The 18,830-nt window shown below is 33.3% G+C and overlaps 2 long non-coding RNA genes across 3 annotated transcripts; one reads left to right on the plus strand and one right to left on the minus strand.

Moving 5' to 3' along the window:
* Window positions 1–307: 307 nt before the first annotated feature.
* On the minus strand, window positions 308–3,284 carry LOC110724977. Of its 2 annotated transcripts, XR_002512112.1 has the most exons (3): window positions 2,958–3,284; window positions 2,070–2,141; window positions 308–854 (listed from the first exon to the last, which is right to left on the minus strand). It is a non-coding gene; the product is annotated as an uncharacterized LOC110724977 (long non-coding RNA). The 2 variants fall into 2 exon arrangements; XR_002512111.1 differs by having other exon boundaries at window positions 308–2,141.
* Window positions 3,285–12,291: 9,007 nt separating this feature from the next.
* Window positions 12,292–13,410, plus strand: LOC110724947. The gene is made up of 2 exons (XR_002512090.1): window positions 12,292–12,693; window positions 13,200–13,410. It is a non-coding gene; the product is annotated as an uncharacterized LOC110724947 (long non-coding RNA).
* The last annotated feature ends 5,420 nt before the right edge of the window (window positions 13,411–18,830 follow it).

Consider the following 18,830-nt stretch of genomic DNA (forward strand, 5'->3'; position numbering starts at 1 on the left):
GTGTTACTATTTATTTCTTAGGTAACACTTACTTATCTTTAGTAACATTTTTTAATCATATAGTAACACTTTATCCAACATTATGTATCACTTTTTCAAACTAATGTAGCACCTTTTTCATTATTAGGTAACACTTTTCAATCAGCTTTTAACATATAGTAGCACTTTATTTGACATTATGTATCACTTTTTGCAAACTAATGTAACATTGTATTAATTAATAGGTAAGATCTATTATTATTATGAAAAATATGCAATTTTTATTATTTTAAATATAAAAATTATATTAACATATACAACAATCACATATGTGAAATTAACAAATATGATAGATAATAATTTGAATTGATATAATATCATAGTTCCATACAAAGAAACTATAGTATACCTAAAATAACTTGTAACTTTACACTGGCAATAAAAAAATTAAAAAATAAAAAGGAATCACATCAACGAGTAGTAGATCCAGCAGAGCCAAACTAGCAACAACAACAGATTCTCTAGCAAGGCAAAATGTATGTGTAGCAGCAACCCAATAGAGCAGAATGTGAAGTAGCATGGACAGCACTATCGCCAATAGGAGGGCGGTAACATAACCCGTAGGAAGCCTGATAAAAACCTCAAGTGACTGAGTAGACCCTAGTTAGAGGAATATATGATGTGTAAATTTGTTTCCCTGCATCTCATCAGTCATCATAGTAGAATTGAGTGAGTAGAAAACCCTAGAACCATTTTATAACTATTTCACAACGGCCTAAAAAGGAAGTAAATCAATTACTAGATAACTCCATATATACCACTTCTTACTAGGGTTTGCTTGTGCATATCGAAGTTGTCGAGCATCCACCATTAATCTTGCAACAAAAATAAAATAACCTCTGTTGTTAAGAATAGAAACACAACCCTGTTATAAAGGCCATTTTCAGAGCACCAGAATAAAAAAAAACACATTCAAATTTGACTAGTAGATTGCAGCTCAGCTATGTCAAGTTGCCTATTCTAATTTCTAAGGAGTGCAAGGCAAATGAATAAAAAAAAGCTAAAATTGACATACTCCGTATTAAAGATCTCAGATTCCATGAATAATTGATACCTGAAATCAATCACAGTTTGCAAGAGAGTGACACTTCACTATAAAAGCTGACACACAACATCCATACTCCAACAAACAGAATCAGAGTTACTTAAGCAAGTCAAGTAACTATATAAGCAATCACATACCTAATAGTGTAATTTGAACTATTGGATCATACATTGATAGTGTAATTTGAGCTAGAACTAGTATTCAACTATTTGTGTGTTGCTTTTGAAAAAAGTTACAACAACTTCACCAACTTAAGATTTCAATGCGATCAGTGTTTGCGGATCGCTCATGAGAAAAGGGATAGGGAAGGCAAAGTACAAAAGAGTAATAAGGCTCCACCACAATGAAAGGATAATTTTGAGCTGCCAACAAACAGATAATGGAAAGGATAAATGAAATTCAATTTACTACAGAGAATTGGGCACAGAAAAACAACTACTGTAATTAAGATTACCATTCAGCTAACTCAAAATGATCTTGATCATGTTTAAACTAAGAAAGAAAGTAAATCATTATTTGCTCTACTGGTGATTTATTTTCCTTGCTTCCTTATATTAAAGTACCAAGGTGGTTTGTGTGACGGTGGGGCGAATCATACTGCCTAATATATACCTCCAGATCAAGTCTTGCCAAAATCATAACAGCAACCCAAATAATTTCTAATACATCCGACATTTCAAAACAAATACTCAAGACCAAAGATACTAAAGTAAGGTAAAGCAAAGTCCCATAATACCTACCCTCCTCACTTCAATCATATCAATAAAGGAATATAAAAGCCTCCATGTGCAACAAGTATAAACTTACTACGTAAGGGAATATCAAACCAAAACAGATGATACCACCTAAATAAAAAATTTAGTTGTGATTTTGTTAGATTTCATTACTATACTATTTTTGACTTACTTACACTATCTTATTAACAATAATTTCCGAAAGATTGAGATAACAAATACATGGAAAATTGACAATCAAGCTATCAAACCTGGAAAACTAGAACTTTCAAAAGTAGACCCGTCTCTTCGAAGACATCTGATAAGATAGATTAGCATGGTCCCTGCGCAAGGATGACACGAACAAATTGAGAAAAAAAAAGTAGACCTTTTAAAGTTAACAAATCCTACTAAGTTAATCAAATTTAAGATTTCAAAACTAGTTTCAATTCAACACAACAATTTAGCACAAAAAACCAACTACCCAAGAATCAGAATAGTTCAAACAATAAAATTTCACAATTTAACTCAATAATCTAACACATCAAAACTTTCACACAAACTTAAAATCGTCAGAAACTAAAAATTAATCAAATTAAAAAAGTTTGTTACCTTTTTGATAAATAAAAAAAATAAAATAAAAAAGAGAAGATCCAAAATCAGAACCATCTCTAATTATTATCAAGGCCAACAATAGGAGGATGAATGGCTGATGATAAGAAACCACTAAACCATATTTATTCCATGACTCAATCATCATTCCATTGCCACCATTGCTAAACTGAGTATAATTATAATGATTATTACTATGATTATGATTGTACTATAATTATGATAATTCGCTCAAACCCATCATAATTCACCATCTTGACTCTGTGGAAATCTTAATCATCATTTTTATCCTCCTATTCGAACCCTAACCCAAAATTCGAACCCTAATCCTAACAAATTTATAGCAGCAAGAAATAAAGAACAGCTAATTGCAATTAGTAAAGTAAAAAAAAAAAAAACGAAATCCCCAATTCATAGAACTGTTGTTTATTTGTATCGAAAAATCAAAATAATAAGTAAATAAAACCAAAATCCCCAAAATAAAAACAATTCATAAATCAAAACAAATGAATAATCCTAAATCGGGGGAAAAAAAGCAGAAAACATACAATTGGAGGTGTGTGCTGATGGCGCGGTTTATCAAGAGGGCAACAGAGATGATGGTGCAGCTTTCGAATGGTGGATGCGCGACGTCGACTTATGTGAGGTGGTAAAAATAATTCTTCACCTTTGCTGCTGTGACAATTGAAGGAGATGAGAAATTGTGGTGGGAGGGAGGAGAGAGAAAATTGGTGGTGGGAAGGGAAGTGTTTGTGAGAAATGAGAAGGAGAGAGATGGTGTTGGTGGTTTGAGTCACTTTGAGAGTTAAGGAACAGTATGTACTTTGGGTTAGGAAATAATCCAATAATTCAAGTGTGAATTCTCGTGAGATAATTACAAAAAAAAATGTGGTTTGAAATTAATTGGGTAGTTAAATATGTTTATATAAAGTAAGTTATTTTAATGATAGGGACCAAGACACAAAATACTAATGGGGAAAAAATATAGGGACACCTTGGGGTAAAAGTAAAGGGACGCAGCCATAGAGTGAGTGCGAGTTAAGGGTAGCGGTTCATATTAAATCGGTACCTCTATAATAAGTTAAGAGTATTGGTTTTTGTAAACTATTACCTTTTGAGGCCGGATTTTTCATTTTTCAGTGTTTAGACAAGCTATTAAGGTATAGTGGTTTTTAATTAAGAACCGGTAACTTTCTTAGCTATATTTCTACTTTTTTTACTACTATGTACATAATATCAAAGTGTTATAATAAAGTGTTACTTAATATCAAAGTGTTACAATATAGTGTTACTTAATATCAAAGTGTTACAGTTAAGTGTTACAATAGTATTATTTATGACCTAGTTAAGTTTCTAGCCTTGAAAGTGATACCATGTGGTGTTACCTTAGGTCAACTTTGTAGTAGTGTTGAGTGAGAGTAGTAGGAGTAAGCCAAGATTGAATGGCCTCCACTTTACTAGGGTCCATTGAGATCCCTACATTCGAAATCACATAACCAAGAAAAACAATACTATCCACCATAAAAAGTATTACTTATGAGAGTGATATCAAAGTGTTACAGTTAAGTGTTACAATAGTATTACTTATGACCTAGTTAAGTTTCTAGCCTTGAAAGTGATACCATGTGGTGTTACCTTAGGTCAACTTTGTAGTAGTGTTGAGTGAGAGTAGTAGTAGGCCAAGATTGAATGGCCTCCACTTTACTAGGGTCCATTGAGATCCCTACATTCGAAATCACATAACCAAGAAAAACAATACTATCCACCATAAAAAGTATTACTTATGAGAGTGATATCAAAGTGTTACAGTTAAGTGTTACAATAGTATTACTTATGACCTAGTTAAGTTTCTAGCCTTGAAAGTGATACCATGTGGTGTTACCTTAGGTCAACTTTGTAGTAGTGTTGAGTGAGAGTAGTAGGAGTAGGCCAAGATTGAATGGCCTCCACTTTACTAGGGTCCATTGAGATCCCTACATTCGAAATCACATAACCAAGAAAAACAATACTATCCACCATAAAAGTACACTTTCCAACTTGGAAAAAAGCCGCCTACTTCTCAATATTTCAAATACTTGCCTCAAATGTTTAACATGATCAAGTTCACATTTGCTACAAACAAGTATGTCATCAAAATAAACAACAAAAATTTTACCAATGAAGGGGAGAAGTACCTCTTTCATGAGCCTCATGAAAGTGCTAGGAGCATTAGAGAGCCCAAATGGAATAACTAGCCACTCATACAAGCCTTGCTTTGTCTTGAAAGCGGTCTTCCACTCATCTCCTTCACGCATGCGAATTCGATGGTACCCCATCCTCAAGTCAATCTTCGAAAACACCTTGGAGCCATGTAACTCATCAAGCATATCATCAAGTCGGGGAATAGGGAAGAAATACTTGATGGTGATGTTATTGATGGCCCTAATATCCACACACATCCTCCATGTACCATCCTTTTTTCAGAACCAAAAGAGTCGGAACCAAACAAGCTAAAGGCTAAGGGATTCCCTCACAAATCCTCTTTCAATCAACTCACCAACTTATCTTTGAATCTCTCTTGCTTCATCGGGGGTACACCTATAAGCCAGTCTATTAAGGAGTTGTGATCCGGGAATAAGATCGATTTGATTCTCAATTCCCCTAATAGGTGGCAAACCGGGTGGGAGATCATCGAGAAAAACATCATGGTACTCAACCAATACTTCCTTTATAAGGGGGTGGATTGGGTTCTCTCGTTCACTCTCTTGTGTTTCCCTAAGAAGACAAATAAAGACAAGGTGTCCTTGATTTATCTCCTTTCCCATTTCATTTTCCCCAATGAGAAGGTTCTCTTTGATTGTGTTTCCCGTACCCAAAGGTTTTTTGTGTTTGATGGTGGGAGACAAGGGGTTGAGTACAATCTTCTTCTTATCCATCATGAATGACTAAGTGTTCTTTCTTCCATCATGCATTACATCTCTATCGAATTGCCAAGGTCTACCAAGAAATACTTGACAAGCATCCATAGGAAATACATCACAAAGCACCACATCCTTATATAGCTTGCCAATTGAGAAAGAAAGAAGAGTTTGATTCGTTACCTTCACCTCATTGTGATTGTTAAGCCATTGAAGCTTGTAGGGAGTAGGATGATCGGTAGTTTCAAGATTGAGCTTGCTCACCAATGTTATTGAAGCCACATTAGTGCAAGAGCCACTATCAATGATAAGGTTGCAAACTCGATCCTTGATGGTGCAACGAGTTTGGAAGATGTTTTCCCTTTGCTCTTCCGCCAAAGGGGTAGAAATGGAGTGAAGTGCCCTTCTCACAACAAGGGTTTGACCCTCGTCGACTTCAACTAGAATCTCATCCTCTTCATCATATATAGGGTCTCCAAAATCCCTCTTCCCATCTTTGTACTCATCATCATCCATTTCACGAATCATCATAGCTCTACTATTTGGACACTCATTAGCAAAATGTCCATAACTTCTACACTTGTAGCAACTCTTCCAATTGCTCATCTTGTTGTGATCATCTTTGTTAGAAGAGTGCATGGGAGCCTTGACTTTGTCATCCTTGGAAATGGGCTTTCTTGTCTCACCCTTTGGAGCAAAAGAACTCTTGAAGGTAGGCTTAGTATACCCAACTAGCACTACTCACCTTGTCATACTTCTCAAACTTCAAAGCCTTTTGCACCACTTGATCAAAACTTCCATGGGCATGCACATCAACCTTTTGTCCAAGCTTTCTTTCGAGACAACCAATATACCTAGCAATCTTATGCTCCGATGCTTCTTCAATTCCACTCATGATAAAAAGTTTCTCAAACTCCCTAGTATACTTCTCTACCGACATAGTTCCTTGCTTAAGAGAATTCAATTTAAGATAAGCATATTGCAAATAATCTTTAGGTACAAAGGTTTTGTTCATATGTTTCTTTAATTTCTCCCAAGAAGTGATTTTTGATTTTCCATCTTTCCTCCTACGATTCTTTAAGTTCTCATACCACAAAGAAGCATGTTATTTGAGTTTAAGGATGCCGAATTTGAAATGTTTTTCATCATTATAACCCTTATATTCAAACACATTCTCCATACTTCTAACCCAATCAAGAAATTCATTAGGATCAAGATTACCTTCATAGTCCAGAAATTCCAACTTGATATCTCGGTCACGGTTGTCCTCATGGTGTCGTTGGCGGTGTTCCCTTCTCCGGTGAGGAGAGTGAGATTCATATTCTTCACTAGGGCTTCTCCTTCTTCTAGGACTTCTTCTATCCTCAAAAATCTCAAGAAGTCTATCAAACTTCCTTTCTAGAGCATCCAATCTAGAATGTTCATTGTAACTTTCATCATCTTCATAATAGTATCTATCACCCATGTTTCAAGATAGAAAGCTTGTATTTTTTGAGAGAAATTTCAAATTTTTGTGGGAAAAGATGAGATCTTTTGAGAGGGGGAAAGAGAAATTCAAAAGGTAGGATCTTTCTAGGCTAATAACCTAGGCTCTTGATACCAAATGATATGAAATAACTAACAAACCCAAGAAAAAGGGAGGAGAAATCAAGTAACAACAAGTTCAAACCAACAAAATAAGGCAAACCTATCTCAAAATCACCAAGATAACAAAATTAGGGGTCTTAATCAAAGCCAACACCAAGTAAAGCTAGGATTAAGGTGTAACCACAAATATTACAAGGTAGAAATCACAAAGAAATCAAGATAATCACAAAGATTATGGTAGAGAGAGAAAGTCTATTTGATTACAAAATCAAGCAATGTTCCACATTAATTGAAAAGCAAAAACGTCTTAAAACAACTTAAATAGTTCGCACAAGCTGACTGAAAAACGGGAAAAGGTTTAGCCGGACTAAGGGTAAGTTCGGTCGAATTTGTGGGTAGGTTCGGCCGAACCTAGGGATGGTTCGGTCGAACTGTCCTGCTCCTGGTTCGTTCGAACCTTTGGAGTTCGACCATTGCTGCAAAACTGACAAAATCGGGTTTGAAACTGACAAAATGGTTCGGTCGGACTTCCTAGGTTAAGTCCTACCGAACCTCTTCAATTCTTCTTGTCTTCAAGTGTGATGATTGTTAGCCCGAAAGGTGACCTCCAAGGAGCTTGGCCTGACTTCGTGTCACGACACGTGGCAAGTCTTCCACTTCTTCCACTAAGTTTCATGCACCCGCGTCAGGATAGTGTGCAACTTATGCAAATTATAAATACAAAAGCTTGAGTGATTTTACCGAGATCTCAAAAATTCAAAAAAGCAAAAAATAATAAAAGTGTAAAAGGGAAAGTGTTTTAATGTCATTGATATGAACATGTCTTTGATATGAACACGTCTCACATTGCGTCTCTTATCGAGCGCTCGGTACCGTGCATGAGAAACATGAATGCCAAGTGAGTGACAGACCGCGTGATCGGGATTGCCCACCCACAGTTATCAAAAAATGCAAAAGAAAAAAAGAAAGAGAGCAAAAAATAGACAAAAGAAAGAGAGTTCAAAAGTGAGAAACCTCAACCATACAAGTGTAAAGATTCAGATGCAAGGTTGCACATCTAGGGTCTTGAGCCTTTTTCCCCTTCTTTTTCAACCTTTATCCTAACCACGTTACAACCCATCAAAAGACCTCTTTGAGGTATACACATACTTGTGTGAGGTTCGGCTAGAGCTACGTTTGGCCTGATTCCTAACGGATACATAGGCAACCTCACATTGGGGTGCGGTCGTAATAAAAATGCATACATTCACATTCATATTTGCATTTATGCATGATCATATCAAGGGATCTCCAATTTTTATCCCTATCCAATTAGATCTAGAATCAGGGGCTTGATCCTTACATCATTAGCCTACCCAGCCTAAGAGTCACCACTATTTGACTCTTCTAAAAATATTCTTTCTACACTTCTCCCTTGCAGCCAAATTGTAGTGTCACTTGCACACATTGCACACATACATAGACGAATAAACCTTCCCTTAGGAACCCTTTGTCATGAAATCTTGAAACAACGTTGAAGCATGCATGCCTTGTCATAACAAAATCACTCATCTCTCATCACTGCATCACGAAGTATGAAGTACTTAGCCTCCGTGCCTAAGTTACCTAAATACTTTCGTAATCGAGTCAACAACCGAGATAGACTTGGATGATAGAATCCTTGCACCATGAAATACAACATCAATGCATTAAGCTCATTCAACATGCACTTTCAAACACTTCACTTCTTCCTTTTCACTTCTTTCTTTTTCGGGAGGAAGTCGGTATCCTCCACAAAAATGATGGAAATTTTTTTCTTTTCTGCATTTTGAGTCAAGCACATCACAATACAATGCACACACGAGTCATGTACATTAAGTCATGTGTCATATCACATCGAGTGGAGTCTTGCACCTTGAGTCATGTTGAGTCGTATGTGTCAAAACACATTGAGTCGAGTTCACACAATGAGTTGAATAGCGCCAAGCCTTGGGTAAACCCTAATATAATGATAAACATGAGAAAAGTCTTATAATCCAAAATATAGATGCAGGTACACTAAGTCCAAAGCTAAACGAGTAGAAGAAGTTATGAATTGGATTCAAGCGCATTGCAAAATAAACAACGCAACATGATGCACCCTGGAGTAGCACGATGCTCTCCAATGCAGCACGATGCGCCTTAGCGTTGCACGAAGCTTCCTAACGCAGCACGAAATACCTTGACGCGGCGCGACATACCTTTCGTTGCATGATGGCTCTAATTTTCCCGCGTCAGCCTTCGATAGTTTCACAATTTTGATTGGTTGGTTTGTGACTAACCCATTTGAGTCTCTGATGAACATTCGATCCTTTGATCGGTAATCGACTCGATTACAGATTTGATTGATGATTGGCCTGATGACGATCATATTATGAACACCTTTGATTAATAGTCAGCCTAATTACAACTTGATTGATTGATGATCGGCCTGATGACGATCAAAAGAAGCTGATTTGAAAATTGATTAAGAACATTTGAGTAGTGATTGATCATAATCACAAAGAATTCCTAGGGTGGAAGAATTTTACAGAATTAGACTTGAAGATCAAAGAAACCTAAGTAAGGTTCTTCCCAAATCTAGAAAGGTCAATTACTCTTAAGAATAAGGACAAGAAAATTTGAAGACTCAAGATGAAGAAGTCTTCAACAGGGGGACTCTATGATTAAAGGCTCTCTCGCTTGGATTTGAGAAAGACGTTTTAAGATAAAGCGGTCTTTGATAGCTTTCGCTATGATTGAGGAGGTTATCATTTAATTTGAGAAGATGGCGCGAGATGAGCGGTCTTCGATAGCTTTTTCTATGATTGAGGAGGTTATCATTTGATTTGATGAGAAGATGACACGAGATGGTCGATCTTCGATGGCTTTCGCTAAGATTGTGGAGGTTGTCATTTGATTTGAGAAGATGGCACGAGATGGGTGATCTTTGATAACTTTTGCTAAGGATTGTGGAAGCTATCACTTGATTTGAGAAGGTGGCACGAGATGGGCGATCTTCTACGACTTTCGCTAAGATTGTGGGGGTTGTCACCTAGATTTAAGAAGATAACATAAGATGGGTGATCTTCGATAGCTTTCGCTAAGGTTATGGGAGTTGTCACCCAAATTTGAGAAGAACGGTTCATGATGAGGCGGTCTTTGACGACATTAGCCATGATTGTGAAGGTTGTCACCAAGATTCAAGAAAATAGCTCGTGATGAAGCAACAATGATAGACGATGTTCCCTAAGATATGGAAGATTGTCACAATAAACTGAGGATCGTACAAGCAGAATGGTCTTCGACGACGTTCCCTAAGATGTGGAGAGTTGTCACAAACAACTGAAGATGGCTACAAGCAGAGTTATCTTCGACGATGTTCCCTAGGATGCGGAATATTGTCAGAAAAAGGGGGATGACTACAAGCGGAGTTACCTTTGATCATATTCTCTTGGATATGGAAGATGGTCATAAAACGACAGAAGGTTGCGACAAGCGGAGCAATCTACGGTGGTGTTCCTTAAGATGTTGAAGACTGTCACAGCGGAAATTGAAGGCAGCTACAAGCAGAGTAGTCTTCAGGCGATGTCCCCTAGCTTGTGGAGGTCATCAAACAAAACGGTTACCCAGAGACGTGTACTCGATGGTGCAAGATACGCGTTTCTTAACTCTTTTATCTATTTAATTAACGCTAGTTTGCAGGTATCGGCGTTACAAGGATGATTTAGGATCAAAGAACGTTCTGAATCATTCTCTGTCCCTATCGCTACTTTGACTTTTGTTTTTGAAACTTACGTTTCTCCAAACTCAGTTAAAGTGGGGGCTTCTGTAGACACCTGATTGTGTCTCCCCAAAACCAAACCCAGTGATGAATACCTTTCATGTCATTGATTATCTAACGAGGTGAAATGTGAAGGAGTCTCTTGAATCTCTCTATTTTTTAATAAAATTGCTTCTTTCTGTTTTAAAAAAATCTTTCATTTCGTACCCTGTTCATGAAAAAAGTCAATTCAAGTTTAGTTTGGTCCATGATAGGGGCCCAATAATGGTGTATTTTGATAGGGTTTGAAAAGACCTTTCCAACTATACATTATAAGCCAAATTTTGATGAGTAATGAGAAAGTTATGGCCAAAATACTAAACTGAGCCCAAACCGGATTTTACCTACGGCCCAATGATCATGTGGAGGGTCCACTAATCTTAATTATATTCCTAAACTAATTAGGATTTATTGGAAAATTCTATAATTTTTGAAAGATCTTGACTATCCTTTTTAAAAAGATAAGATCAAAGAGTTTGAAATTGGATAAAACTTTCCTTTTTAAGTCCTAATTCATTTCAAAATGAAATACGTTCAAAGACATTTTGTGCCTCATAATTTTTATCCAAATCTTATAATATATTATAATATTAATTCCGATCTATAACAAATAAGATATGAAAGAAATACGAAACTCTATCCAGAACTGAAACCGTCCCACTACTTCGGCCATATCTTTTTTCTACCAAAGATTTTAATATGGTTGGAAATTAGACTTCAAGACTTTCCAACGACATATTATACGCCTTATTTGGACTTTTGGATCAAAAGTTATGATAAAAACAAAATCCGCAAAAATCGCTGACCGTTGAGTTTTATTTCGATTCGAATTCAGATTCTTTTCCATTCTTTCAACCACTTTTTCCCTTATAAATAGAGGTCATATCACCCCTTTTTCAATCATCAACAATCACCAACAATCATCTAATTCCATTATCATCTTTGTCTTAAGCAATAGCTTATTCTTTCTCCCTTTTTCTAGCCTAGCCTTTTTACAAACACAATACCGCATTCACGAGTCTTAGACACACCTAGCCAAGTTCGAAGTTGCCTTCGCTCTAGACGTGAAAGGTTGATACTTTCTGAGGGTTTGGTCCCAAATCCCTATTTCAATTATTTAATTTAATCGTTTGAATTAATATTTTTCTTGAAGTTACTAACGTGTGTATTGTTTTGATAGAAACAGATACGAGGCATCAAAGTAAGTATTACTTCTTAATTATTCCTTTGATATAGAAATCATGTTTCTTATATTTTATGATTCCTAGTATCATGTTAGGATGTTATTTATTGCTTTTTAGTATCATGTTTAGGTTGGTTCCAATTTTCTTAAATCATGTTAGTATCATGTTAGGGATAAAGCTTTGATCATTATTGTTTAGTGACATGATATGATTTGTTATTAATCTTGTTAGTATCATGCCCAGGATCTTGATATTACTATGCTTTCACTAATAGAAAAAAGCAAAAAGCCACCCCTCAATAGCCATCGGTTTTTAAAAACCGGTGGGGAAAAAAAGGGGGGGAAATGGGCGGGACTGTGGGGATATATTATTGCCATCGGTTCAAACCGAACCGGTGGGGAAAATGTTATTCCCACCGGTTTTGAACCGGTGGGTTTGTTATTTTTTTTAAAAAACTGCCCCCTTATAACCCCTAACCCTACCTCACGCACTCCTCACTTCTCAGCCGCCCATTTTCTCCCTCCCCTCCTTCTCTTTCTCTCTCCTCTCTCCCTCTCCTCATTCTCTTTCTCATCTCCTTCTCTCTCTTCTTTTTCGACTCCTTGTCTCAAAAAACCAGAAATTAGTTATAGAATCTCACAATTGATTATAGATCTTTCACTCGTTGTCTCAAATTCTCTTTTATTCGACTCCTTCTCCCTTTTTTTTTTGATCTCGTTCTCGTCTCCTCTTTCATTTCGAGGACATGCATGAACAAGAGCAACACTGATTTCGAGGGTTTTTGTTGAAATTCGAAGTAATTTCTCTTATTTCTAAGATTTATTTTGTTTTTATTTTATTTTTGGTGGAATTCGTGGGATGTGGTGGTTTTTGGTGGTGGTTGTGGTTATGGTGGTTTAAGGTGGGTGGGTTTTTGTTATTTTTGGCCAAATTCAAAATGGATTTTTCTGGGTTTTTTATTTTAATTTCTGGGTTTTTTTTTTTTAATTTTTCCTGTTTTTTTTAATTCTTCTGGGTTTTTTATTTAAAATCTGGGTTTTTGATTTTACTGTTTTTTTTTTTTAAATTTTCTGGGTTTTACGATTTTTCTGGGTTAATTTTGTGTTTAATTAATCGGGTTTTTTGGGTACATGCATGCGTTTTTGGTTTTTTTTTTTATTTTTTTGGGTATTTTTATTTAAATTTCTGGGTTTTTTTTTTTATATTTCTGTGTTTTCGATTTTTCTGGTTTTCTGGGTTTTTTTTTTCGGGGAATTCTGGGTTCGTGAGTTTTATTAATTTTTTTCGTTTTAATTGTTGTAGGTATATTTCAAGAAGCAGGAAAATATAAATCGACGAATTGCAATTTCTGGGATTTTTTTATAAGTATTGTAATTTTTTTTATTTATACGTTGTAATTGTTAGATTATTTTGTTTTTAAGACAAATTGTTAGATTAAATTGATTTATATTGTATTTTTTTTTTATTATATGTTGTAACTTTTCGATTATAATGATTGAAATTTCGATTTATATTTTGATTGTGAATTTTTTTTAGTTGATTGCTAACTATATTTAAAGTGAAAAGGACAAAAGAAAAAAAAATAAATTTCATGCACATTGCCACCGGTTAACCGGTGGCATTTATAATTTATACCCAAAAAAAAAGCGGCAAAAGTCTTTTGTCACCTGTTAACCGGTGGCAATTCTTATTTTTGCCACCGGTTTTGAACCGGTGGCTTCTCAAGGGATTATTGCCACCCCCAAATGCCCAGCGGTTTAAAACCGGCGGCATATGGGGGATTTTGAACCGGTGGCTTTTAGCTATTTTCTACTAGTGTTTGATGAGATTGAATATTATTTTGATGATGATGATTTGTTGTTATTTTTTATTATGTTGCTTGATATATTATTAATGTTATTGCTTGATTATGCCCTCTCTTACAGATTTAAAAGGAATTTGTATTTGTAATCACGCTTAATAAGATAATAAATAATCTTGTTTAGGCTAATGTGATTTCAAGTGATCTCCAATAATAGGTTTTTTGTGCATCAATATTCAAATAATATAGATTAAACAAGTTTAGGATTAATATATTGATTGCATGTTATTCAGAAAGCGCACATGAATATGAGAAGAATAAAGTAGAGGCCTATTTAGGGCAGGTTCAATCTCTTTTTTGGTTGGATTTTTACCTTCAACCCCGAATATCCAGTTATGGTTCAAGGCCACTATTGAATTAGCGATCTCATGGATCGTGAAGGGGTCTAACTTTCACCCTGTGAACGGTTTACAAGCTAAGATCCTAAAACTTGTTGGCGACTCTTTTGCTATTACTTCCTTCCCTTTGGACGCAACTATACTTAAGTGTATGATCATAGTGGGGCTCAAGTGTGGGATGCTTGAAATAATATTCCCTACAGTTATAGATAGAGGTTACTTAGTCAATGTTAGACGATACTCAAATAAGTATTATAGAGGTTACATGGTTAGTTCTATAGGTATTACTTTGTCCGGCCAGATGGTGTGGCTAGCTGAATACAAAATGCATTGTTATTTAGCTTATTTAAGACAACAATAGAAAATTAGTAAAAATAAGTTTTAATTAGTAAAAAATAATTTTACTTTGGTGAAAATATATTTAATTAGTGAAAATAATTTAAGTTCAATAAATATAATTTCAAGTTAATAATAACGTAGAGATCTATTTACTAACAAAACTATAAAAAATACACTAATATACAATTATAAATCATATTATATCGTATGTCTAAATATCCTACATCATCAAAATGAAATATCTGTTTTTAATCGTTAAATTTTATCGACCTTCTGGGCATCGCTCGGTCACAAAATTAGTAACTAATATATAAAGCTAAACTTTTAGCCAAGTCATGAGATATCAACACTTGACGTTTTAACTTTTCACCAAGTGTGGCGCCATGTAGGCAATAATTAAGTATTTCTATGATACGTTGGATTTAGTTGGATAAAATTTTTATGAGTAAAAAAGTTGTATTTTTTTTTTATAATGATAATTTCAAGGATAGATTTTCAATTAAATTTTGACAGATTTTATATGATAAAATTGTTGGTTTAGAGTTTTATTTTTAATAAAATATCAATATTTTAAAGATACAAAATAAATTATAAGTTTAATCAGACTACGAGTCATTGACACACTTGATATTTTAACTTTTCATCCAATGTCGAGCCACGTAGACAACAATCAAATATATTATCATATAAATTTATTTTTATATCATAATTTTTTTTGAGTGAAAAAAGTAGTTTAAAACGTACAACATTCATTTATAATATACTATAATTGATTGAAATGAAATACTAATTCACAACTTAATGTAATTTTATTACTGTATGTAGACCTGACAATCAGTTCGGTCATGGATCAGTTAAGATCGAGTCACTTCAGGTCACAGGTCAAGAAATGTTTAATGCTAGCCGAAAGTTTTGAGTTCAAGTCAACCTAACAAGCTTAGAACATTTATTTTTGTTTAATATATTTTTGCCTAATTAAGAAATTACCACTCCGTATTAATGATATATTTTAAAACTTGGTACATAGAGAAAACGTTTATCTTAAATTTCAATATACAACTCGGGCATCGCATGGGGCACCAAACTAGTAACTAATATATAAAGCTAAACTTTTAGCCAGGCCACGAGGTAGAGACACTTTGCGTTTGAAATTTTTGTCAAGTGTTACGTCACGTAGACATAATTAAATATTATTATGACACTTAGGATTTATTTGGATATATTTTTTATGAATAACAAAGTTATAATTTTTAATAGGATAACAACTAAGATAGATTTTATCGGATAAAAAAGTTAGGTTAGAGTTTTATTTTCAATAAATATTAGATAGATTTATAGGATAAAATTATTGGTCTAGAATTTTATTTCCGATAAAATACCTATATTTCATAGGTACAAAATAAATTATAAGTTTAGCTAAGTTAGTGACACTTGACATTTTAACTTTTTACCAAATGTCATGCCACGTTGACAACAATTAAATAATTTATCATATAAATTCAATTTTATATATCATTTTTTTGGAGCAAATGAAGTAATTCAAAACGTACAACATTCATTTATAATATAACTTAATCGATTGAAATAAAATTCTTTACAATCTAAATGATTTTATTACTTTATGTAGAATTGTCAATCGAGTCGGGTCACGGGTCGAATCACTTTAGGTGACAGGTCAAGAAATGTTCACACAAGTCCAAAGTTTTGGGTTCGGATCAACCCAACGGGCTTATAACAATTTTGTTTTTTGTTTACTTTATTTTTTTGCTAATTTTTAGAAATTTCTATTATTTCAAGCTTACTATGCTATATTTTTAAATCAAACATTTTCACCAATATTATTATTAGTCATTACATGTCTACTATATAATTTAAATCATTACAAAATAACATCAATTTCTAACTAATTTTGTATCAATGATATTGTAAAACTTGGTATATAGATAAAAAGTTTATATGAAAATTCAATATTCAACCCGTGCATCGCACGGAACACCAAACAAGTTATTATATATAATAATTCTCTTAAGTCTTAACATGCAACCAGCCTTCCCTAGATCAAAACTGTTTTTATTAGTTGTACATTACTACTTCTGATTTTTTTAGATTATCAAGTGATTATATATTAATCCATAAAATACCCATTAACGGACAAGTATGATTGTCAAGTAATTATTAATCCATGAGTAGAAAATTCAAATAAACTTATGTGGTTTCCAAAAAAAAAAAAAAAAAAAAAATTATATAATTTAGATAATAAGTTTTATTTTAAATTCAATAAACCATCCGATCATCGCACGGGACACAAAACTAGTTATTATTATAATTTAATTTTTTATATCATACTTTTTTGGAACGATGGAAGTAGGTCAAAACGTACCACATCCATTTATAATATATTCTAAACGACTGAAAAAAAAATTATTTCACAATCTAACATGATTTTATTACTGTATATAGACGTGTCAATCGGGTCGGGTGATAACTCATTTCGGATTGGGTCACTTCAGGTCATAGGTTAAGAAATGTTCAACTCTAGACTAAATTTTCTGGTTCGAGTCAACCCAACAACTTAGAATAATTATTTTATTCAATTTATTTTTGATTCAATTTTAGAAATATCTAATATTTCAAACTAACTTTGCTTCTTTTTTTTTAATAATTTTTTTACTCGAATATTTTCACCAATATTATTATTAGTCATTACATACCCAGCAAATACATCATTTAAATTGTCACAAAAGCAAATTAATTCTTAATTAATTTTTTTATCAATTATATATTTTAAAATTTGACATTTAGATTAAAAATTTATCTTTCATTAAACAATTTGGGCATCGAATGGGGCATAAAAGTAGTTGATTATAGAGAATCACATATACGATAAGGATTTTTTTTTATTTTTATTTTAAAAAGAAAAGAAGAATTGAACTAAAACAATGAAAAGATATTGATTACATTATACAAATACTAGATGAAGCCCGTGCAATGCACGTTTTTTTGAATTTTTTTATAATATATATTTTCTAAATTTATGTGCGAAAATTGGTTATATATTTAGATAAAATTCCCAATGTCAAAAGATAATATTTTATATTTAATTAATTTAAATTTAATTTGCTAATTTTGCTTACGTGACATTTGAATTATTTAATTATAAAAGATTTTAATAATCTATTATTTAATTGGCTAATGCTAAAATTTAAAATTCTACATGGCGCACTAAGAAAATTAGATCATACATGGCTCTCTAAAAATTCGGGAAAAAAACTCCCCTAGTTTTATGCCCGTGCGATGCCCGGGTAGTTTATTGAATTCTAATTTAAACTTTATATTTACTACATACGAAGTATATGCCAAATTTTAAAACATATCATAGATGCAAAATTAGTTAGGAATTGATTTGCTTTTGTGACGATTTAAATTATGTAAGAGGCATGTAATGACAAATAATATTGGTAAAAATGTTATATTAAAAAATTATATAAAAAAAAATATCAAAATAAGTTTGAAATATTATAAATTTTTAAAAATTAGCTTAAACTAAATTAAATAAAAAAAAAAAATTTAAACCCGTTGGGTTGATTTGAACCCGAAACTTTGGGTTAGGGTTGAATATTTCTTTACCCGTGACCTGAAGTGACCAACTCAAATTGACCCGTGACTCGACCCAATTGACAGCTCTACAATCCATCAGGATATGTTATAAGAAATGTTGTTCGTTTTGAACTAAAAATAAATTTATATGATAATTATTGAACTTACTAATCTAATATTTTTTTGAATAATATTATAATTTAATTTGTATATATGAAATTTGGTATTTTATCAAAAATAAAACTCTAAACAAACATTTTTATCCTAACTTCTATTCAAATTTGATTGAAAATAAAATTCTAAGCTAACTTTTATATCTTACAAAATCTATCCAAATATTTTAGGATAATTACTAAAATCCTACGTGTCAAAATAATCATTATTTGTCGCCAACGTGGTGCGACACTTGGCAAAAAGTTAGAATGTCAAGTGTCGTTGTCTCGTGGTCTGGCTAATAGTTTAGCTTTATATATTAGTTACTAGTTTTGTGCCCGTGCGACGCCCGGGTTGTTTATTGAATTTTAAAATAAATTTTTAATCTATATGTCAAATTTTAAACCATATCATTGATACAAAATTAGTTAGGAATTGATGTGTTTTAGTGATGATTTAAATATATAGTAGGCATGTAATGACTAATAATAATAACATTGGTGAAAAACATTTCTTTACCCATAACCTGAAATAATAACCTTGTCCGAAATGACTCGTGACCCGACCCGATTGACAGGTCTACACACAATAATAAAATTATATTAGATTGTAAAGTATATTGTTTTAATTGATTAGAATATATTA

This window comes from Chenopodium quinoa, unplaced genomic scaffold, assembly GCF_001683475.1.
Source record: "Chenopodium quinoa cultivar QQ74 unplaced genomic scaffold, ASM168347v1, whole genome shotgun sequence".
NCBI classification, from domain to species: Eukaryota; Viridiplantae; Streptophyta; class Magnoliopsida; order Caryophyllales; family Amaranthaceae; genus Chenopodium; species Chenopodium quinoa.